Source organism: Mauremys mutica, chromosome 1 (assembly GCF_020497125.1).
Source record: "Mauremys mutica isolate MM-2020 ecotype Southern chromosome 1, ASM2049712v1, whole genome shotgun sequence".
Lineage (NCBI taxonomy): Eukaryota > Metazoa > Chordata > Testudines > Geoemydidae > Mauremys > Mauremys mutica.
In genome coordinates this window covers 195,785,296-195,809,075 of record NC_059072.1, presented here as the reverse complement: position 1 = coordinate 195,809,075, position 23,780 = coordinate 195,785,296, and the positions used below count along the sequence as shown (strand labels likewise).

General features: G+C 50.8%; 1 long non-coding RNA gene across 2 annotated transcripts; it reads left to right on the top strand.

Annotated features, from left to right (window-relative positions):
* The first annotated feature begins 944 nt into the window (after positions 1 to 944).
* LOC123354757 lies at positions 945 to 23,334 on the top strand. 2 transcript variants are annotated; one of them, XR_006574866.1, is made up of 3 exons: positions 945 to 1,036; positions 21,208 to 21,294; positions 22,702 to 23,334. It is a non-coding gene; the product is annotated as an uncharacterized LOC123354757 (long non-coding RNA). The 2 variants fall into 2 exon arrangements; XR_006574871.1 differs by lacking the exon at positions 22,702 to 23,334 and adding an exon at positions 22,453 to 22,621.
* The last annotated feature ends 446 nt before the right edge of the window (positions 23,335 to 23,780 follow it).

Below are 23,780 nucleotides of genomic sequence, written 5' to 3'. Positions count from 1 at the left end.
CACATATGAGGGGTTCCACAGTCGGGCACTTCAGTCAGTCTTGCTGATTTCTACAGTTGTTGATTTCTGATGAGAAACCATACCAAGATGCTCAGGTACTCAACTCTAGAGCTGATCAGAATATATCTTGGGTTTAATTTTTTGTTTCTACACACCACCCCTGCAAAAATGTTGACCCATCAAAAAGCATAAAACAAAACATATTTCACTTTTTGGCAATCAGACGCAAATAATAAGAAAGATTGTCAAACTGCTGAAAACTGAAATTTTGTGGTTTTGACAGAAAATGTTTGGTTTTCATCTGAAACATTTTTGGAGGACAACAGACAAACTTTCCATGCATTTATGACTAAATTAAAAACTACAGTTTTTTAAAAGCTTTTGACAAGCCCTGTTCAGCCCTCTGAAAATCAGGTCACTTTTTTAAAATTGCTAAATAAGAATTTAGTTTCCTAAATTTAGGCACCACATTTTGAAAATATTTGCCTTAGATTTCCTGGTGAGAAATGTCCTTAGAAATTCCCAATGGAGATGGATATATCCCCGATAGATATTTAAAATAGAGTAATATATTGTTTAGATTTGCAATACTACATGTAATTTAATAAATTACAATCCTCAAACGGTAATTTCTAAGAGCTACATTTTACAGTAACAGTTAAGTAAAAACATATGCAGTGAGAACTATAAATTTCTGTAGTTAATCCATTCACTTACACCTATTGCTAAACAGTTTATCTTACATGCATGTTTTTACTAATCAAATTGTGTGTTCTTAAGATTGTCCTATTAACCTTAACTGCATTACAAGGTACTATAATGAACAGTATTTGTTTAAACAAGTTGTGGGTTTCTGTACTTGTGTTGCAGATGTTTTACCCCAAAGACTTAATTTCTGTGAATTAATTTTTAAAACTAAAAAACTTAATGCTCTTTTCACACAGGTGGCTGTATTTAAGATCCCTTCAGTGGTGTGCAGAAATCTGAAACAGTGTAAATTCAACTGCTGTAGCATTGACAAGTAACATTGTCAGAGGTAAGTTTTATATTTATAATGAATGACTGATGACACCACATAGTGAGACTAAATAGTAAGTCCTGCTTTCAGATGGAAGGGAAGATACATTTTAAATTACCTCCCAGCACATTCCCTCAATTGCAGCCACCTACGTTTTTTTAAAATTCACCTCTAAGATTCAGCATTGTAAAAAAGATAATTCTTTTTTCTCTGTGATCACAAGACTGAGAACCTGTTTTTTCATGCCCTCAACATGATTTATTACTTCTTGGTAATGGAGCATCACTTCAGCTATGCTGAGACATGAAGCCACTTGCTCTTATGTACTATGCACACCTGTGATTTTGTTTTATACTTGATCATTGTCCCAGCCACACAGGAAGAAAGAGATGCTACAAGGGATGTGGTTTAATTAGACTGCAACTTTATTAACTTATCTGGGCAATGTTCGGCAATAGATTAAACACCTCAGGACTATTCTTTCCTTAATATTTTTCACCTATTTGAGAGAGCTGCTGACAGCCCTCCCAACTTTAACCTGGTCCCAAGTCATTGCTGAGACACCAGGTCCTTCCCTTTTATGAGGCTTAAGTGGCTGTGGAAAGGGGATTGTCTCCACGCTGTTCTATGGAACCAGATTGCCTAGGAAATGAAAAGAGGGTTCTTTCTGGGAAGAATGGAGTTCTGGAAGGTTCTGTCTGGTATGCATGGGTTAGTGGCCCATCTAAGGTCCTCCCAGAAAGCCTGTTGCTCGGGTGATGCCCCCCCCACTACTCCCCCACTCCTTTGGGTGAACTCTTAAAGGACTCAGACTCCTTTTCTTCACACTGGCTAGACTAAATATAGACCCAGCCTTATAGTCAAGTTTATGGGAAATGCATTTTAAAGATGTGTGTTACATTAGCTACTGCTTCAAACAGGATTCTGACCACAAAATTTCTTTAAAAAATGCACCCAAAAAAAAGTTAAATCTTCTTGATAAAGACCCTCCAAATTATTTTTTTGAAGAGGATTAATAATAAAAAATTGAGAAAGCTGAGATACTATACCAGGGGTCGGCAACCTCCGGCACGCGGCTCACCAGTATAAGCACCTTGGCAGGCTGGCCCAGTTTGTTTACCTGTCGCGTCAGCAGGTTTGGCCAATCGCGGCTCCCAATGGCTGCAGGAAGCTGTGGCCAGCACATCCCTCGGCCCGTGGCACTTCCCACTGCCCCCATTGGCCTGGGACAGTGAACCACGGCCAGTGTGAGCCGCAATCGGCCAAACTTGCTGATGCGGCAGGTAAACAAACCTGCTGATGCGGCAGGTGATTACCCTGGCAAGTCGTGTGCCAGAGATTGCCGACCCCTGTACTATACCTTCAGAGAACTTGCCCCTGGTATCTGTTTCTTGTAAAATATTCATAATCTGAATAGATTAAAAACTGTAAATTGATTGGAATCATACCTAACTTTGATTTTTACTGAGGAATAGTTTCAAGTAACTTTATGGTCTACAAGGCCAAGCCCTGTGTGTCTACATTTTGTGAAGGTACTCTACAAGAATGAGGTGTTACTAGGAGCCAATAGATTAATCAACTCCGTATTCATTACATTATAAACTGAACCCTCAGATTGAGTCAACAGCAAAGAAAAGAAAAGTGGTAGCTCATTTGGATGACAATTCCACTGAGCAAAAAAGCTCACAGTCAAGGTCACTAATAACTTCCATACAGAGCAAGGTGAGAGACTTGTGGTGTACATATTGCGAATTACTTTTAATATTCAAAGTTTTCATTAATTCTAAGGCCACAAGGGACAATTGTTATTATCTAGTCTGACCTCCTGTATAACACAGACTTAGAACTTCTGCAAGATAATTCCTAGAGCAGATCTTTAGAAAAACATCCAATCTTGATTTTAAAATTGTTGATGGTGGAGAATCCACTACAACCCTTGGTAATATAAAGTTTATATACAAAGTTACTTATGTCCATCATGGTCTTAATGTCTTAACTTTTGACAAAGAACATTTTTAATGTTCAAATGGGGGGGAAATGCTATTTGATTATGGGGCATTTTTGTTCTTCATATGAAGTATTGTATGTACCCCACTTTTCCATTTAATGAATTTTTGGGGAAAAAATGTTTGTTATACCAGACTCTTGCTGTTGGGACAATATAATCACAGTTGGTTGGTGGACAAAGATTTGTCTATATTTAAGAAGACTAAGAAGAAAATCTTTGAGCAAATAGTTATTTCCCCCACAAAATGCAGATTCAAGTCAACCAAAATTATTTGTGTATTCAGTTTTGAATTTGGTGAATAGTTTCAACCAAAATAAAGAAAAATTCCATAAATATCAAAACATTTTGTTTCAGCATTTCTAAAATGAACATTTACACAATTAGAAGGTTCATTTCAGAATTTACCTAAAATGATTTTCTAAAAATTAAATTAGCCCCTCTTAATAAAAAGAAAGAAAAAGAAAACCTGAAAAGAATGTATTTGTTTGATCTTTGCTCTTTTTGGTTCGAGCAAAAATAAACTGGTTATTTGCTTATCACTAATTTATAGATTGATTCTTGAACATCTTTTCTTCTGGTAAAATTGATTATTTCCCTTTCCCGTCTCCAACTTCTGAACATGCAAATCCATGTTCATTACAGCTAAGTGAAAACTGAAAATATTAGTGTGTCAATATTCATTCTAATTTTAAAACAATCTTACTTTGATTGTGTCCATGCCCCTTTTTGTGTTCCCCAACCAGTGAACATTTTGCAAACATATTTTACTGGTGTCAGCTCTTAGGAATGCAAATGTTAAACTTGAGTGTCCAAATAATCACTGACATTTGGAACTTCAGAACTAACCAACAATATAGTTCAGAATTCGAATTGTGAATTGCTGATTTTACATGCTAATACACTATTTGCAATTGATTTAACTGACAAAAAGAGGTGATTTTAAATTATTCATCCATTATTCAGTGTAATACAGATAAATATTTATTGTTCTAGCAAGTAACTATTTTTTCTGTAACCATGTCTAGCATGTGCTCCTAAAAGTAGGCATGAGAAATATGCAAAATCCTAATATACTTTTAAGTTTATTTTTAATTTTAAGCACCCCGAATCCACCAAGCAGAATGTGTTGTCTAACAGAAGTGAGTCAGATCTACTCCTCCTCATTTATTTATACTGCTTTATTTTTTTAGTCACATTTTAGATTCATCCACAGTTCCAGTGATCTCTTATGGCTGTTAAATTTTTTTTAAAAAATATCTTCTAAGGCCAGGTCTATACTATAAACTTACCTCCATATAACTACATAGCTCAGGAATGTGAAAAATCCACACTCCCTGAGCTACGTAGATATACCAACGTAGCCCATGTGTAGTCAGCACTATGTCAACAGGAGGGCTTCTCCAGTCAAAATAGCTACGACTTCTCTCAGAGGTGGAGTACCTGTGCTGACAGGAGAAGCCCTCCCGCTGTCATAGGTAGCATCTTTACTACAGTGTCGCAGCATTTAAGTGTAGACCTGCCCTCGGGCTCAGTTCTGCAAAATTTGAATGCTTGGAACTTCCATTGAGCGCTATTACTAAGCTGTGCATGGGGGGCTTGTAGGACTGAGCCTCTGTTTCGTAATTTTACTTGTTATAAATGATTAACACGGCAATTGCCTTACTGGATTAGACCCCCCAGCCCATCTAATGCAATGTCCGTCTCTGTGACCAGCAACTTCAGAGACAGATGGAAAAGAGTTGGTTATAACCCTGTAATAATGAAAACTTTTGTCTAAATGAAATTGTGCTCAAATTTAGAGTCCTAGTCATAGAGTTTTTAAGGCCAAAAAAGTCCACCAGATCATCTAATCTTACCTCCTGTATATCACAGGCCACGAACATCTCCCAGCACCCACACACTAAACCCAACAACTGAAATGAGACCAAAGTAAATGAGACACACAGGCTAGACTATTATGTGATGAATGCAGAGAATAGGAGAGACCAAAGTGCACCAGTGCTTGAGGCCCCTGCAATGGCAGGGAATTGATTAAATGAGAGAGACCCAGATAATCCTGACAAGTGACCCGTGCCCCCACACTGTGGAGGAAGGCAACCCATCTCCCATTCCTAGGGTCACTGTCAATCTGATCTGGGGGAAGATTCTTTCCTGACCTCACATGTGGTGATTAGTTAGACCCTGAGCATGTGAGCAACAGCCAGCCAGCCTAAGCAGTGCTCAGTGCCACCTTAGAGCCCTGGCCCTCCCCACCTAGTGTCCCATCTCCATCTGTGGCCATCCCTGATGCTTCAGAGGAAAGAGATAATATAACCTCACAGAATACATTAAATACACCAGCAGGAACCCTGAAGCATGAGCTTTAGGAACATAAGACATAAACTGGAGTGAGCCCTGCCCCCTACCCCCTACCATCACAAGCACCTCTACCATACAATGACACTCATACATTTGACCAGCTCTCTCTCAACATTAATTTGCTGTTTCATCAAAGCCAGAATGTTTCCTGGAGATGTATTGGTTTCAATTAAGTTTTTGTTGGAAAGATTTTGGGAGACCCAGGTTCAAGTCTCTGCTCTGCCTGATTCAGAGTGATATGGGATGAAAAAATCTGCTCAGAATTTGAATCTGCGTCCCAGACCAGTACCCAGGTTTTGATCAGAAAACAGACATTTTGATACAAATCCATTTTTTGTTTAAACATTTAAATAGTTTTGTTCTTGTTCCAATGGAGAAACTAAAACAACTGCCAAGACCTCAAAAGTTGCTGCAAAACAGAATTGTTGTGCTCTGGAGAGCTCTAGTAATAATCCTGCCCAGAGGGAAAATCACTTACTAACCCCCATCATTTAGTGGTTGGCGAATACACTCAATAATTATTCATTAATTTTTAGTTTGCAGTAGCACCCAAAATAAGTTAGGTTCTTTTTTTGAACAGAAGGACACAGTTCCTATCCTGAAGAGTGTATAGTCTGAAATGGCATAATCAATAAGAGGAAGAAAGGGACACAGCATCCGGTGGGAGAGATCTGGGTGAAGCTGGGCACATATTTCATTTCTTCATTGTCATTCCCTCCCACCCCACTAACTACCCCCTCTCATCCTCTCTCCAGAAATCACTTCTTTGCTCTCCCCACACCAGTTTCAGTTTTCTTCTTACTCTCTTCCTCAGCATTTGATCTCCTCCTTCAACACAAGAGTGGTTCATTCAAGAAATGAACAAATGATGTGGATAATATGACAGACCCAGACCAGGGGGGTACAGGAGTCTGGTCCTATTTGGCATCCAGGAAGTGGGCGGGCAAAGCCCGCCCACTGCTAAAGGACTCCCCCCAGCCTAAGGGGAGGATCCACAGGTCTGGGATACCAACTAATTACGGGGGACAACAAATGAAAAAAACAGGACCGGGAGTGAGGTCAGAGGGCTAAATGAAGGGAACCTGATGGGGACACCGAGCAGAGAACCCCGGACAATGCCCACTGCTCCTCGAAGGCGTCAAGGGAGCCAGTGGACGCCGCCCAGAGGAACTCTGCCCGGATGCGTGAACGGACAGAGGAGCGGAAATAGGCCCCACAGTCACAGGAAATCCCGTCAGCCAACCTCCTCTCCCTGGTTTTGTAGATGGCTAGTTTGGCCAGGGCCAAGAGGAGGTTGACAAGGAGATCCCGCGACTTTGTGGGGCCACGGATGGGGAGTGCATAGATGAACAAGTGAGGGGAAAAGTGCAACCAAAAACGCAGGAGGAGAGCCAAGAGGAGCCGGAACAGGGGCTGCAACCTGGCGCACTCTAAATAAACATGCGCCAGGGTCTCCTTCATGCCGCAAAAGGGGCAGGTGTCGGGGATAAGGGTAAACCGCGCCAAGTACACGCCCGTGCTCACGGCCCCATGAAGGAGCCGCCAGCTGACATCCCCGGCGAGCCTTGGGACCAGGGCAGAATACTGGCTGGCCCACCGGGGCTCCTCACCCTCGAGAGGTGGCAGGAGGTCCCGCCATTTTGTATCGGGGCGGGACGCGAGGGTGAGGTAGTGAAGAGTGTGGAGCACGAGCATGTACAGATGTTTTTTTGGCGCGGTCTGGAACAGAACCGGCTGCAGATCGGGCAGCCGGCTCGCCGTGAAAGGGCGAGGGGGTCGATTGGGTCCACGGGGCAAGGGCCCGATAAAAAGGTCCACGGGGCCTGGGGTGGAAGGTGGGCGGGGCGTGCCCTCTCGCAGGACCCGGTCGAGGTAGGCCCGAGCAGCGGGCAGTAAAGCGGCCTTCACCTCCTGAAGTACGCGTCGGGGAGTACGAGGGCTGGAGAGCCCCATGCGCTGAGCGAGCGTCAGGGGATCCAGCCAGTCTCCCCGGTCGTAGTCCAGGAGGTCTCCGACCCTGGTGACTCCTGCCAAGACCAGCCTCTGGCGCACTGCGGGGGACTCCGCCACCTGCACACGGAGCTGGGGGTTGTGTAGCAGGGGCTCCGCGAGGAGATCAACCCCCACGGTGGCCGCCACGGACCTGGTCGTCGAAAAGAGCTTCCAGGTCCGGAGGAGGTCTTGGTAGAAGACCGGCAGCCCAGAGAGGTCTCGCGGAAGACCTCTCGGATGGAGATAAAAGAGCTGCCGGTCGTATCGGAGCCCTCGGAAACGGCGGAGGAAGGCGTGCGCCAATACGCTCCATGCCGGACTACCCACACCATACAGGAGCCTCTGCAGGGCCTGGAGGCGGAAGACGTGGACCTGAGTGCGCAGGCACTTCAGGCCCTGCCCCCCCTCCTCCAGGGGCAGGTGGAGGACCCCTGCAGAGACCCAGTGCGTTCCTGGCCAAAAGAACTCCAGCACCGCCGTCCGGAGGTTGGCCAGGAAATCCGGGGCCGGGACCAGGGTGTTGAGCCGGTACCAGAGCATGGACAGGACTAATTGATTCAGCACCAGTGCCCTCCCTTGAAGAGAGAGGCACCGGAGTAGTCCTGTCCATTTCCGGAGCCGCGCTCTCACCCCGCCCTCTAAACCATGCCAGTTCTCCGGCGGAGACAGATGCGTGGCAGAAAGGTAAACGCCAAGATAGAGCAGCGGACCCGCGCTCCACCGGATGGCCTGAAGCGCGGGTGGGAGGGAGCTCGCCTGCCACCCGTCCCCGACCACCAGGCCAGAGCTCTTGACCCAGTTGACCCGGGCGGAGGAGGCCGCCGAATAAGTGGCCTGGCAAGCCTCCACCCGCGCCAAGTCGCCCGGGTCCTGGACCACGAGGAGCACATCGTCGGAGTACGCCGACAGGACTAGCCGCAGCTCCGGCTCCCGGAGCACCAACCCCGTCAGCCTCCGACGGAGGAGACAGAGGAAGGGCTCGATCGCCAGAGCGTACAGCTGACCCGAGAGGGGACACCCCTGCCGTACTCCTCGCCCGAAGCTGACCGGCTCGGTCAGGGTCCAGTTGAGCCTGACCAGACACTCCGCGGAAGCGTACAGCACCTGGAGAAAACCCACAAACTGGGACCCGAAGCCAAACGCTTGCAGAGTGCCCAGGAGATACCCATGGTCCACCCTGTCGAACGCCTTCTCCTGAGCCAGGGACAAGAGGGCGAACGACAGACCATCCCTACACCCTAACTCCAGAAGGTCCCGGACCAGATACAAGTTATCAAAGATCGTGCGGCCCGGGACGGTGTAGGTCTGGTCCGGGTGGACCACGTCCGCCAGCACGGACCCTAGCCGAATCGAAATGGCCTTCGCAACGATTTTGTAGTCCGTGCTGAGGAGCGAGATGGGACGCCAATTCCGTAAATCGCAGAGGTCCCCCCTCTTCGGCAATAAGGCGAGCACGGCTCGCCTGCACGAAAGAGGGAGGACCCTGCTCCGCAAAGACTCGGCCCAGACGGTGACTAGGTCTGGGCCGAGGACGTCCCAGAACACGCGGTAGAACTCCACGGTCAGCCCGTCCATGCCCGGAGATTTATTGGTGGGCATGCGACGGAGGGCTTCCGAGAACTCGGCCAGAGTGAGAGGCAGCTCTAGCCGGTCCCGGTCACCCGCGCTGACCGTCGGGAGTCCGTCCCAGAGCACTTTGCAAGCGTTAGGATCGGTCGGATCCGGGGAGAAAAGAGCCGCGTAGAAGGCCCTGGCCCTCCCGCAGATCTCCACCGGATCCGTGAGGGGGGTGCCGTCCTCCGCCAGGAGGCAGGTGACGTGCTTTTTGGCCCCCCTCCTTTTCTCCAGGGCGTAGAAGAAGCGGGAGCCGCGATCCATCTCCCGAAGGAGGCGGATGCGGGATCGAACAAAGGCACCCCGGGCTCGATGATCCTCGAGGGCCCGGAGCTCCTCCCGCTTCTCCCGGCACGCTCCGCAGAGGGATGGATCCTCGGGGCTGGCGGCCAGACGCCTCTCCAGCTTCAAAACCTCCCATTCCAACTGCTCTATCGCCGCATCCCTCCGTCGGCTGGCGCCCCGGGTGTAATCGCGGCAGAAGAGCCGGGCGCGCACCTTCCCCAGGTCCCACCATCGCCACGCCGAGGGAAAGGCGCATCTCTGCCCTCGCCAGGCCATCCAGAACTCCCGGAAGGACGCCACGAAGCCCACGTCCTCCAGCAAACTATTATTAAAATGCCAGTAGGCCGGCACGGCCTCTCCGCGCAGAGAGAGGCCGTCACGGTGGCAAGATGGTGATCAGAAAAGGGGGGCCGGCCGAACGCTGGAGGAGTGGGCTCGTGAAAGGTGGAAACGTGACAGATAAATGCGGTCCAGCCGGGAGTGGCGCGACCGATGGGCCTCCACCCGGACGAAGGTGAACGTCGAGACGTCGTCCGGGTGGTGGTCGCGCCAGACGTCCACCAGGGAGTGGCGTTCGACGATCTCCCGGAGGACGTCCGCTGCGGCCGGGCACTGCTCGGTCCCCGAGCGGTCCCGTTCCTCGAGGGTGGTGTTAAAGTCCCCGCCCAGGACCAGGCACTCACGAGGATCCAGGGAGCCGAGGAAGGCGGACGCCTGCCGATAAAAACGCAACCTCTCCGGGCCTGATGTCGGGGCGTAGACGTTGACGAGATTAACCACAAGCCCCTCCATGCGGACCCGGAGGTGCAGCAGGCGGCCCGGCACAGCCTCGGCGACCCCCAGCACCTCGGGCCGTAGGTCGGGGGAGAACAGGGTCGCCACTCCCGCCGAGCGAACCGAGAGGTGGCTAAAGTAGACCCTGTCCCCCCACTCCAGCCGCCAGCTAGCTTCAGCGGCCGGATCCGTATGGGTCTCCTGCAGGAAAACCACAGAGTACCCTCCGTCCCGAAGGAAGGAGAGCACCTGGCTCCTGCGGAGACCCATCCTACAGCCCCGGGCGTTCAAAGTGGCAAAGATGATCGTCGCCATGAGGAGTGCTGGGGGGGATCCTCGCCGGCAGACACGCCCACGGCCTCTGTCGGGCCGCGCAGCAATCCGTGACCAAACCCGTGGGTGAGTAGAGAGTCACGGAAGAAGCAGACCCGCCGGTAGGCCGCGGCGGCCTGCTTCCCGGTCCCCTTACCCTCCCCCATGAGGGCCTTTGCGGCCCGGAGGATTAGATGGAAATCCCCCCACCGCTGGAGCGCGAGTTGGACTTTGTTACGGGAGCCACGGACGTCCTCAAGGAACGCCCGCAGCTCCTCCCTCAGCGCATGGGGGGGCGGGGTAACGGATCGAGAACCGTCCCCCAGCGGGGCCCCCATCACAGCCCCGTGGCCCACCAAGCCGGGCAGGCAGGGGGCAGACCCTCGACGTGGCGTCCGATGGGCCGATGCCACGCGGCCCGCCTCGCTCCCCAGTTCAACAGGGGGCGGCGGAAGGAGAGCAGCAGCCCCTGATGGGTCAGAGCAGGGAAAAACAACTAAGGCCGCACCCTGGGGAGTATCCCGAGGGGCGGCAATGGCATCACGGGAGGTGGAGGGGACAAGAGTAGGGCAAGGGGTCGGTTGGCCCACACCCAAGAGGGACACCCCCTGGGAATCGGGTCCGGGCAGCGGGGCATCGGCCGTCGCCTCGATGGGCTTGGCGGCCGTCAGAGGGGTGCCACCCGCAGCCGGGATGATGGAGGATCCCAGGGGACCCTCAGAGGCAGGAGCAGAAGCGGCAGGCAGGGGAGGGGAAACCGAGGACAGGGGGACCGAGGTGAGGTCACTCAGATCGAGGCCCGCTAGTAAAGGGTCGTCCTCCCCCTGCGTAACCGGGGTCAGACCCAGGGCCTCGATCTCCTCGTAGATGGAGGGGAGTTCGCCGTCCGCCACCCCGGGGCCCTCCCCGCCAACACCCGAAGCGACGCCCACCTCAGTCCTCACGGAGGCTGCGGATGGCAAGCGGGCAAGGGGGGCTCCCTCGGGGGTTTCCTCAGGAAGGGACCCTGGAGGAGGGGCAGCGTCACCGTCCGGTGCTGCCACGTCGCGCCCAGCCGGCACCACAAAACGGGCGTCGTCGGGGGGCAAGGCGGAAGGCTCGTCATCAGAGACCCCCTTCCTGCTCTTCCGGGGGGCCTCCGAATCCGAAAGATGTAATGGGACCGGAGCCTTCCGCTTGCCCCGCTTCCCCTGCACTAAGGACCAGCCCTCCATGGCATCATCCGGGGGCTGGCTAACAGGGGTCAGGTCTGGGGGCAAGGGCAGCGGCTTAGGGACTCGGGGAGGCAACGGAGGGGCAACAGGAACGAGGGAGGAGTCTCCCTGGGGCGGGCCCTCTCCCACGCCCGGCGTTATCTCCACCGCACCCTCCTCCACAGCGGTGGACTGAGAAGGAGGAGGGGCAGCGTCAGGTGCTGGGCAGCTAGGGGCACTGGCGGTGACGGGGCCGGCGCCATACCGGGGCTCGGGGGTCCCGGACGCTCCTCCGTGCCGGGCCAAGGGGCAGTCCCTCCGGACGTGCCCCATCGCCCGGCAGAGGTAGCACCGGGCCTCCCCCGTCGAGTAATGCACCCGGTAGCGGGCTCCCTGGTAGGGGACCACAAAGGACCCCTCGAGCGCCTCTCCGTCACGTGCCGCCGGCGGCAGTTGAAGCTGCACTTGCCGGCGGAACGAAAGGACGTGACGGAGGGCGGGGTCCTTGCAGCCCAATGGGAGAGGGCTGATGACAGAAATAGGGCGCCCCAGGGCAGAAAGGGCGGGCAGCAGGGCGGCATTGGGCAGGAAGGGAGGGACGGAGGTCAGGACCAAGCGGACCCCCAGGTCTTCCAAAGGCTCCAGGGGCACGAACACGCCCCCCACCGCCAGACCCGCCTCTACCGCTTCCTGGGCGGCGGCCTCCGACGCCAGGAAGAAGACCACCTTCCCGTACATTTTGGAGGCCGCCACAATGGCCGTGGGCCCCACTACCCTCGCCAATGCCCTCACATAGGTTTCGACGTGGGGCGAGGCGGGCACCAGGAGGCAACGGACGCCGTGCTTCCTAGTCAAGGTGGGGAAGGGGCCCCGGCCGCTAAAGATGGTAGTGGAAGCGGCAGGCGGAGGAGTAGCGGCAGGCGGGGGGGCCGCCGCCACCTGGGCATATGCCCTGGGGGCCGGGGGAGGGACACCTGCGGAGCTGGTAGAGGGAACAGCGGGGAGGGATGCCGCGGCCGGTAGCGGGACCACGGCAGCGGGGGTAGTCCCCGCCATGGAGGGCTTGGTCTTTATAGCTGGGCCCTTACCCTTCTTCCCACCCCGACCTTTCCCACCGGCTGGGGGGGCTCCCTCCGAATCGGAAGGGGCGAAGGACGTGGCAGCAGCGGACGTCTCCCCGATACACGCCGTTGCCGGTGCCCCAGCGGGGGCAGTGGCAGGTAAACCGGCAGCGGCGGTCGAGGTAGAGGCTTGGGGATTGGACACGGGGGTTTCGGGAGGAGGGGCGGTGGGAGCATCGCGAGGGGTCTCCCCCGCCGCGTCCCCCGCCATAACGAGAGCGGGAAGGGGGACAAACAGCCAGGGGAGGGGAGGGAAAGGAGGCGACCAACCCTCCCCGCTAGGCTGCAGGCAGGGGAGGAGGGTGCCAGAAAGGGAAGGCTAAAGGGGCGTGGGGAGCAATCGAGGACCCGGGGGTGGGAGGGTAGCAGGCCACCGACCCAGAGGGGAATTCCGGCTCCTCTAGTTGCACTAGGGGATCAGGGGGGCTAACAACATAGGGGGGGGTGCAGTGAACAAGGGCAAACTCAAATGGGGGAAGGGCACAAGCGCATGGGAGGGGGCATGGGCGTACGAGGGGAGGGGCCAATCAGGGCTGGGGGATCACAGGCCCGGAGGGGGAAATCAAACTAGGAACAGGGCAGTGGGACCACGGGGCTAGCTGCAGGGCTGGGGCAGGACAATCAGGGCCACAAAGGGAAAAGGGCGGGGCAGACAAATGTGGCAAAGGAGAGGGGGCCAGGCCAAGGGGGTGGGGGTGGGGGGGTGCGCCCACGGGCACTTGTGCAAAAAGTCAATGCAGCTGGCTGCTGCTGCAGGCCCAAATGGTGGAGGTGGGCGTGGCAAGCCAGGTGAGCAGCTCAGTCCCAGAGGCAGGAGAATGAGGCAGATGGAAAAACGCCAGCGAGGGTGGTGGAGGGGGCAACGACGGTGGTGGGGGCAAAAGGGGACACAGATGGACCGGGGGCAGGCTCCACGCCACACCCCCAGTGTCCCAACAGACACAGTCCAAGCCCCCACCACAAGAGCACAGTCCGAAAAATACTCAGTCCTTAGGTGCCCCCTCCACGGTGGCCTTCAGAGTCTCTACGAGGTCCTCCAGCAGCAGCAGGCAGCACTCTCCTTCTCCTCGGGGCTCCAGCAGCTCCCCAGCAGCTAACACAGCAGCTCCAGCAGCTCCAGGTGGTGGTCTGGTGGCCAGGCAGGAGGGACCCCGCTCAGAAGATGGTGGTGGTGGCTTCCTCAGCAACAAGGCCTGGAGCTGGGGTCCCTCACTCCCCTCCTCTGGGGAGCAGGCCAGCAGCCCCCCCCCCCAGGGGCTGTAGGTGGAGTAACAGCAGCAACTGGGTGGTGGGGGGGAAATCTACTAGCCAGCCAGCAAGCAAACAGCAGAGAAAGGGGGTGGGTGGTGGTGTCTAGCCCAGCCAGGGGAGCAGCCGGAGCAGCAGCAGCAGCAAGGGCCCAGCAGGAACAGCAGCAGCAGCAGCCCTCTCCCTCCTACCCTCTACAGCAGAGGAGTCAAAGGGAGGTCTTCTGGCCACTGGAGACAGAGTTTTCTGTTCCCTGAGTGACCAGAGCAGGGCCTGCACTAGAGTAATCAGGAACCTGCTAGAACCATTTAAGACAGGCAGGATAATTAAGACACCTGGAGCCAATTAAGAAACTGCTAGAATCAATTAGGACAGGCTAGGTAATCAGGGCACCTGAGTTTAAAAGGGAGCTCACTTCAGTTTGTGGCATGTGTGAGGAACTGGGAGCAAGAGGCACAAGGTGCTGAGAGGGTGTGCTGCTGGAGGACTGAGGAGTACAAGCGTTATCAGACACCAGGGGGAAAGTCCTGTGGTGAGGATAAAGAAGGTGGGAGGAGGCCATGGGGAAGTAGCCCAGGGAGTTGTAGCTGTCATGCAGCTGTTACAGGAGGCACAATAGACAGCTGCAATACACAGGGCCCTGGGCTGGAACCCGGAGTAGAGGGCGGGCCTGGGTTCCCTCCAAACCTCCACAGGTAACAATGCAGTCTCCTGAGAATCGAAAAAGAGCCCCAGCATGGACTGCACGGGAGATACTGGATCTGATCGCTATATGGGGAGAGGATTCAGTGCTAACAGAACTGCGTTCCAAAAGATGAAATGAAAAAGTATTTGAAAGAATTTCTAAGGCTATGACGGATAAAGGCCACAGCAGGGACTCACTGCAGTGCAGAGTGAAAGTTAAGGAGCTCAGACAAGCCTACCAGAAAACCAAAGAAGCAAACGGTAGGTCTGGGGCAGGTCGAAAAACATGCCGCTTCTATGCTGAGCTGCATGCAATTTTAGGGGGCTGCGCCACAAGTACCCCACCCCTGACCATGGATTCCGAGGTGGGGGTTGTAATCTCTGCCATGTCTGAGGACTTCGCAGACGGGGAAGATGAAGATGAAGAAGAGGAGGACGACCTAGCAGAGAGCACACAGCACTCCATGAGCCAGGAGCTTTTTCTCACCCTGACGGAATTACCCTCCTCCCAGCCCTCCCAAGCAACTATCCCAGACAATGACGCCATGGAAGGGACCTCTGGTGAGTGTACCTTTGCAAATAGCAAACATTGTTTTTTAAGCAAGCGTTTTTTAATGATTGATTTGCCCTGAGGACTTGGGATGCATTCGCAGACAGTATAGTTACTTAGAAAAGTTTGTTAACATGTCCGGGGATTGAGCGGAAATCCTCCAGGGACATCTCGATGAAGCGCTCCTGGAGGTACTCCAGAAGCCTTTGCAGAAGGTTTCTGGGCAAGGCAGCCTTGTTCCGCCCACCATGGTAGGAAACGTTACCACGCCGTGCATGTAGCAAGTAATCAGGTATCATTGCATGGCAAAGCATAGCTGCGTATGGTCCCGGTGATTGCTGGCATTCAAGAAGCATCCGTTCTTTATCTCGCTGTGTTATCCTCAGCAAAGTGATATCGTTCAGGGTAACCTGGTTAAAAATCAGGAATTTAAGTAAGGGGGATGGCCATTTTCCTACTGGGTTCGTGGACTGCAGCAGCTTAAAAAAAAAACCTTTCCTGCACGTAGCCAAGCGGGGGGAGGGGAGGAGTGAAATGCCGATGATCTTTTTCGTGTTTGGTCAGTGGGGATCTTCCCCAAGCTACCAGCCACGCAGTGGGTGTGGGGGTGGGAAGGGTGTTGATTAGCAGGGAGCTTGCGTGGTATTAGCCATGCGTTGGGGGGAAGGGTAAATCACTACAGAAGCCGAAAGACAGTGGCTTACCATGGCCGCATGCAAGCTGAATTCTGATGCCCGGACCTGTGTCTGTGAGATCTGTAACTCCAGAGCTGCAGGCAGTCAGTATTAAGATGAAAAATGCGACCTTGTAGGGAAATCACATGTGCTATGTAAGGTGAATAGTGCTGTTCACTGTGAAAGAGTAAAACCATTGTTCTGTAAAATGTATCTTTTAAAATATTTCTCTCCCTCATGCAGCTGCAAATTTTTCAAGCGTCCCTCCTCCATCCCAAAGGCTAGCACAGATAAGGCAGAGGAAAAAGAAGACGCGAGATGAAATGTTCTCGGATATTATGGAAGTTACACACAAGGAAAGAGCTCATCTGAATGAGTGGAAGGACGTGGTATCAAATTACAGGAAAGATGCCAGTGAACGTGAGGACAGGAGGGACACCCGAGATGAGAGGTGGCAGCAGGAAGACCGGCAGGAAAATCAGCGGTGGCAGCAGGAAGTTCAGCAGTGGCGGGATGCAACTCTGGGGCTGCTGCGTGATCAAACTGACATGCTCCGGCATCTGGTGGAGCTTCAGGAACAGCAGCAGGATCACAGAGTGCCGCTGCAGCCCCTGTATAACCACCCTCAACCCTCACCATGTTCCACATCCTCCTCACCCAGACGTGTAAGAACGCATGGGGGGAGGCTCCGTGTACCCGCCCACTCCACCCCCGTGGACAGCCCAACCAGAAGGCTGTCATTACTGTGAAATTTTTAAATGGCCTTCTCCATCCCTCCTATCCTCCTCCCAAACCACACCCTTACTTCTCTCTCTCTTTTTATAATGAATTAATAAAGAATTCATGATTTTTATACTATAGTGACTTTATTTGCATAAGTAAGCTATACTCGAAGGGGGAGGGGGAGTTGCTTACAGGGAATGAGTCAATCAAGGGGGGGGGTGTTCATCAACAAACACAGCAGTCACAGTGTACCCTGGCCATTGATGAAGCTCGTTTTCAAAGCTTCTCTGATGCGCACCGCTTCCTGGTGTGCTCTTCTAATCTTCCTGGTGTCTGGCTGCGCGTAATCAGCGGCCAGGTGATTTGCCTCAGCCTCCCACCCCGCCATAAAGGTCTCCCCCTTACTCTCACAGAGATTGTGGAGAATACAGCAAGCAGCAATAACATAGGGGGCATTGGTTTGGCTGAGGTCTGAGCGAGTCAGTAATGTGCGCCAGCGCGCCTTTAAATGGCCAAATGCACATTCCACCACCATTCTGCACTTGCTCAGCCTGTAATTGAACAGATCCTGACCACTGTCCAGGCTGCCTGTGTATGGCTTCATGAGCCATGGCATCAAGGGGTAGGCTGGGTCCCCCAGGATAACGACAGGCATTTCAACATCCCCAACTGTTATTTTCTGGTCTGGGAAGTAATTCCCTTGCTGCAGCCGTTTAAACAGAGTAGTGCTTCTGAATACGCGAGCGTCATGAACCCTCCCTGGCCATCCCACGTGGATGTTGGTGAAACATCCCTTGTGATCCACCAGTGCTTGCAGCACCATTGAAAAGTACCCCTTCCGGTTTACATACTGGGTGCCCTGGCGCTCCGGTGCCAAGATAGGGATATGGGTTCCATCTATCGCCCCCCCCCAGTTAGGGAATCCCAGTGCAGCAAAGCCATCCACTATGGCCTGCACGTTTCCCAGAGTCACAACCTTTCGTAGTAGCAGCTTAGTGATTGCTTTGGCTACTTGCATCACAGCAGCCCCCACAGTAGATTTTCCAACTCCAAATTGATTCCCGACTGACCGGTAGCTGTCTGGCGTTGCAAGCTTCCACAGGGCTATCGCCACTCGCTTCTCAACTGTGAGGACTGCTCTCATCTTGGTATTATGGCGTTTCAGGGCAGGGGCAAGCAAGTCACAAAGTTCCATGAAAGTGCCCTTACGCATGCGAAAGTTTCGCAGCCACTGGGAATCGTCCCACACCTGCAACACAATGCGGTCCCACCAGTCAGTGCTTGTTTCCCGGGCCCAAAATCGGCGTTCAATGGATAGAATTTGCCCCATTACCATCAGGATCTCCAAAGCGCAGGGGCCCGCGGTTTGAGAGAATTCTGTGTCTACGTCCTCATCACTGTCATCGCTGCGCTGCCATATCTGCCTCCTCCTCGCCTTGGTTTGAAGGTCCTGGTTCACCATATACTGCACGAGAGTGCGTGAGGTATTTAAAACATGCACGATTGCGGTATTGAGCTGAGCAGGGTCCATGCTTGCTGTGTTATGGCGTCTGCACAGTTCACAAAGCAAAAAAGGCGCGAAACGGTTGTCTGCTGCTTTCAGGGAGGGAGGGGTGAGGCTGTACCCAGAACCAACTGCGACAATGATTTTTGCCCCATCAGGCACTGGGATCTCAACCCGGAAATTCCAAGGGGCGGGGGAGGCTGCGGGAACTATGGGATAGCTACGGAATAGCTACCCACAGTGCAATGCTCCAGAAGTCGACGCTAGCCTCGGACCGTGGACGCACACCACCGATTTAATGTGTTTAGTGTGGTCGCGCGCACTCGATTTTATACAATCTGTTTTGCTAAACCAGTTTATGTAAAATCGGAATAATCCCGTAGTGTAGACGTACCCTGAGACCAGCTTGCTTGTGGCAGCTGAAACCCTTAATTGGCCATATTGGCTTAGCAGCGTTGCCACGACTGTTCTTAAGTCCGCCAGGAGTACTTGCCCAGTGGCTGCTCAGTGCTCACACCAGTGAGCAGTCGTTGATCCTGTGCCTGTCTTAGTCCCAGCCTTGTTCCTGCCCTTCACCAATCTACTCTCACCCTGCTCCCCTGCTCAGTTTCTGAACCTTGGTTCCGACTCCTGGTTCTTGACTCTGGCTCTGACCCACGTCTTTGACCACTAGGCCTGACTGCCAGGGCTTGGTCCATGACACAAGGTGATGAGGGTGGCATACTTGGCTGGATAGAGAGGCCAGACAATGAAAGACAAGCTCAGATAAGATAGGGAGAGGACATTGAAGGTAATTATAGGTAGCAAGAATTTGATGTGATGGAGAAGGGGAAGACAATGGAGAAATTCAGAAAGGATGAGAACTTTAGGTTGATAGGCAAAAAGATTGCCCAATATCAGCAGTTGCTGCTTAAAAAAGAGGGGTTTTTTTTCTTTATTTCTAAAACTATAGTCGTAATTTTAGTGCCTTTGGCTAACATGGGATAGTGCTTCTGGCAAGTGCTATGAAAGCTTTTAAAATGTATATCACTCCTGACCTGAATGGTTCTCCCACTCTGTGTGGAAAAGCTGTTGTTGTTGTGTAGTTGCAAAAGTTGCAAAAATCAAAAAGGTTACAGGCCATACTGGTAAACAAGACTCTGGGCTGCAAGGGAGATGAAGAAGAGCAGGTTGCAGCATTAGCAGTCTATACCTTCTGTGGTTATATAAAATGCAGTAGTTAAATGCAAGCTTTCCTTGCTTTACTATAAGGAACAACACACGTGCACTTGTTCTTCCTCACCCCCAGCTTCTGCCTTTTCAACAACTGGGAGCTGACTTTGTTGGTTTGTTTATTTACTGTGAATTTCGCAAGGCTCTGTGGCTTATTTGTGGCCTGGATCAAACCTGTGCTAAGGATGAATCTGCCAAACTCATTTTATATAGTTAAAAAGAGCTACAATATGTTGTTAGTGTTGGTGGTGGTGTTCTTAGAAAAGAGTCAATCAGGGCTGCCCAGAGGATTCAGGGGGCCTGGGCCAAAGCAATTTTAGGAGCCCCTTCCATTAAAAAAAAGTTGCAATACTATATTCTCGTGGGGGCCCCTGTGGGGCCTGGGGCAAATTGCCCCACTTGCGCCCCCCCCGCCCCTCCCGGCGGCCCTGGAGTCAATATACGACACTCGAAACAGATGTTTTGATGTGGTGATTGTAAAACACATGTCTCAGCAAAACCCAGCCGCAAGTGCTGAACTATTTCTCTGATAATACTGTTACGTCCAGAATCAAAATGGACATGAATCATGACAGTGGTTTGAGGCAGGGGTCCCCAACCTTTTCAGGACCAGGGACCAGTCATGCCTGCGGAGGGAGCGCTCGTCCCGCGGCTCGGGTAGACCTCCCGCAGGCGTGCCTGCGGGAGGTCCACCGGCTCCGGTTGAGCTGCCGCAGGCATGACTGCGGATGGTTCGCTGGTCGCGCGGCTCAGCTAGACCGCCCGCAGGCATGCCTGCGGCAGCTCAACCAGAGCCGGTGGGCCTCCCCCAGGCGTGCCTGCGGGTGGTCCAGCTGACCCGCGCGACCAGCGAACCATCCGCAGTCATGCCTGCGGGAGGTCCCCCGGAGCCCCGGGAGCAGCGGACCTCCCGCAGGCATGACTGCGGAGGGAGCGCTCGTCCCGCGGCTCGGGTAGACCTCCCGCAGGCATGACTGCGGGAGGTCCACTGGGTCGGTTCGCGGCCCGGTTTGTAAGAGGCCGCGGACCGGTACCGGGCCGCGGACCGGGGGTTGGGGACCCCTGGTTTGAGGAATAGCAAGCCTGTTTCTACTCATCTCATAAACCTGTGAAATAGTTTGTTCTTCTAAAAGGAAAAAAAATTGAATAGTGTGGAGGCATAACCAAAACAAAAAAATCAACATGAATATTCCTAGTACTGTATTACAAAGTGAAATATTTTGTTACCTTCTATTTAAAATGTTTCTCTGAACTAGTGTTCAGGCAAAAAGGACAGAACAACTACGCAAAATGAGATAAGACAGATAGTTAGTTAGTATTTCGACCTTCAAGGAGGGAAGAATAAAAAATAAAAACAAAACAAATAATTGATTTTTATTTATTCATTTATTTTACAGACTCCATGAGAATTATCTAGCAGAGTACTTGGGCCCACTTAGGAACAGCAACAAGAATTGATGAAAAATGGTTACTTAGCCTTACATTTTAGCAACTTTATATAGTGAACTCATCTGTTTTGATGCCAATATAATTTCAGAAGCGCCAAGAAGATGGAAAAACAGTTTAATAAGAACCATGTTTAAAAATACTTAAAATGGCTCTGTTTATAAAACATATAGTCTTTTCAGAGTTAATAATTTTAATGTACATGGAAACATTTAGTATGTACTTTTCCTACTTTATTAATGTTCTTTTTAAAATTTATTAGTAGCTATAAGCACCTTAATACTTGTATGCTAGAAGACAGGGAATGGAGCACTTCATGATTACCTGTTCTGTTCATTCCCTCTGGGGCACCTGGCACTGGCCACTGTCAGAAGACAGGATGTTGGGCTAGACGGACCTTTGGTCTGACCCAGTATGACCGTTCTTATTTCTCAAAGTGGTGCACAGACATTATTTAACTGTGTGTGATAAATATTCTCCCCTTTTCACAGATGAACAAACTTCACGAAGAAGGTTGAATGTTACACATCTAGGACCTAGAAAATATGAAGGGGAAATATTTCTGGTTATAGCACTGCGTAAGTTCAAGACAGATATCTGTTTAATAACTCTGATGATTAAACTGGGGAGCATGCTGCAGGAGGGGAAACTCCTTGGCTCAGCCCCCTTCTGCACACTGCTGAGCTGGAGCAGTAGGACTTCCATGGCTTCCATTACAGAATGGAGCCACTGTTCCTCCCCTCTGCAGATTTTGCAGCTTTTTCTGCCCTTTCCTCCATGTTGCAAAATTAATTTGCCCAAGGTCACACAACAAATTAGAAGCACAGCTGGGTTATAGGCAATGCTTCCTCCCTAGCCCCTTACCCCAAACACCTTCATTCCATTTGTAATGTTTTTATTTTTTTCCCCCTCTTGGTGTACCTGTCTTTTAGACTTCTGTTGTACTAGCATCAAGAAATCATGATACCTGATGGCATCCAGTTAATCAAAAGCAAGGGTAAAAGGGATTAGGAAGTGCAGTGGGTGAATACACTCATTTTTTTCACTTCACCTTTTGAAGTTACAAATGAAAAGGCATCCCCATTACACATCAAAAAAGTGCCAAATATGAGGTATAATTGCAAGTCTTTGATAATGAGGGACTTATATCTGCAACAGAATGGGGAAAAAAATCTGTCTTTTTACTAAGAGCTCAGTTGCAACTTCCTGGCATAGCTCTGCATTTGGCTTTAAAGGAGGGAAGTAAGAACAGCTGCACCACCCCAAGGTGAGCACTTAGAGAAATGTATGCCCCAAAGCTTCTAGGTTGTGCTGGGAGGAGGAACATCTGAAACACTCCTTCAAGACATGCAGCATATTCTTACTCCTTCAGCCACATGTTCTGATGTATACAGGGAGAGCAGTTTGGTTCTGCCCACTCATTGCACTGCCCCATTCCTGCAAGTTGCTCTTTTGGTACTTGTGGGCTGCTAAAGGGGAAAGAAGTCCTTAATTATCAAATGTCAGTCTAGAATAAACACACACCTAATCAGTCTGTGCCATTACTCACAGGAACATCTTCATCGGGTTTGAAGGTGCTTACCAGAGCTGTGCCACATGATGTGTAGCTTGTGTACATTCTCCTTAGTAATTGTTGAAACCCAGCATGCAGTTGCTCTGCTGGAGTTTGGGTTAGGAAGATCATCTTCCAGCCTTTTTGTTTATTTACCGAACAATTTACATGTGTCATCCTCCAGAATGGCTAGGATAACTGGTCAGAGTGGAAACCAAGATAAGAAGAGGACATAAGTGCCAAGTGTAGAGTCATAAGTCAAATGGAAGGGTGAGTCACAGATCAGATGAAGGCAAATAGTCCATGCATATACCTAATGGGTTCAACACAAAGAAACCACACACACCACAATATGCCAGCACAGAAATGAGAAATCTAAACTGTTTAAAATATCAGAACAATAAACATGATTTATAATTTGACTTTATTATAGAAAAACACACTGAAACATCACCTTCACAGGGGAATACCGAAATTGACATTGAGAGAGACATGGAAAGTCAGAATGGGAAAAGGTCCTGCCCATACTATTTTCCTCTCCTCCTCGCTGCTCCTTAGGTCTGCAGTATGTGGCAAATACATCCACATCCGAGTGGAATTGGAGCTGGAGCTGCGTAAGGCTGAACGCATCCATGGTTGCTTCTGGCTTTGTGAGCATCCAAGCTCGTCTCTGACAGATCACTAGGCCAATCACATCTAACAGTACAGTCTAACAGGGAAAATACAATCTTTGCTAAATAATAAGGCTATGTAGGCTTTGAATTGCCGCATAATGAGAGCAAGCTCTGAAATTAATGACGTATTTAGCAAAGTTCTCTAAGGCTAAAGCTTCTATGTCTTCAGTAAATGGATGAACCATTGTGTGGTGTTAAGGCTATTCTAATTAGAAATGACACTGCAAACATTTTAGCAGGACACTTTTTTTTTTTTTTCACTGAATAGCTATTTGAATCCTGCAGCCACATGGCTTCTAACACGTACACGCCTCTAGCAGAAGTTGGCCCTTCACCTCATCTTGCTTCTTTGAGAGGCTGGATAATGAAGTACTTTCCCAATAACTATGAAAAAGCACACACAACATCTACTGTACGTTATTGTTGGCATCTTGAATTGGCTTGTCTTCTGCAATTAAACAGAAGTTCTAAAAGGTTCCTGGTTCAGTGTTCTTTCAGTGCTGGGAAAGAGTAAAACATGCTCAAAAGAAAGAGGGCAGAAATGCTCATCTAGACTGCAACATGAAATACACAGATTGGAAAGGAAGTGCAGAACTGAACAGATTAAACAAAAAAGAAGAAAAAACAATAAAACAAAATGAAAAGATAATGCTATAGGAGTACAAAGATTACAAACAACTTAATTTGTATTTAAAATGGCAAATCAGATGTGTAGTTGGTCATGCATTTGATAATTTTTATTTCATGGAATTTTTCACCCTGTCACATTCTTGTTTTATATGTAATTTCAATAACAAAAAAGAGAAATATTACTTTTTGCCATGATTTCTATGCTTTT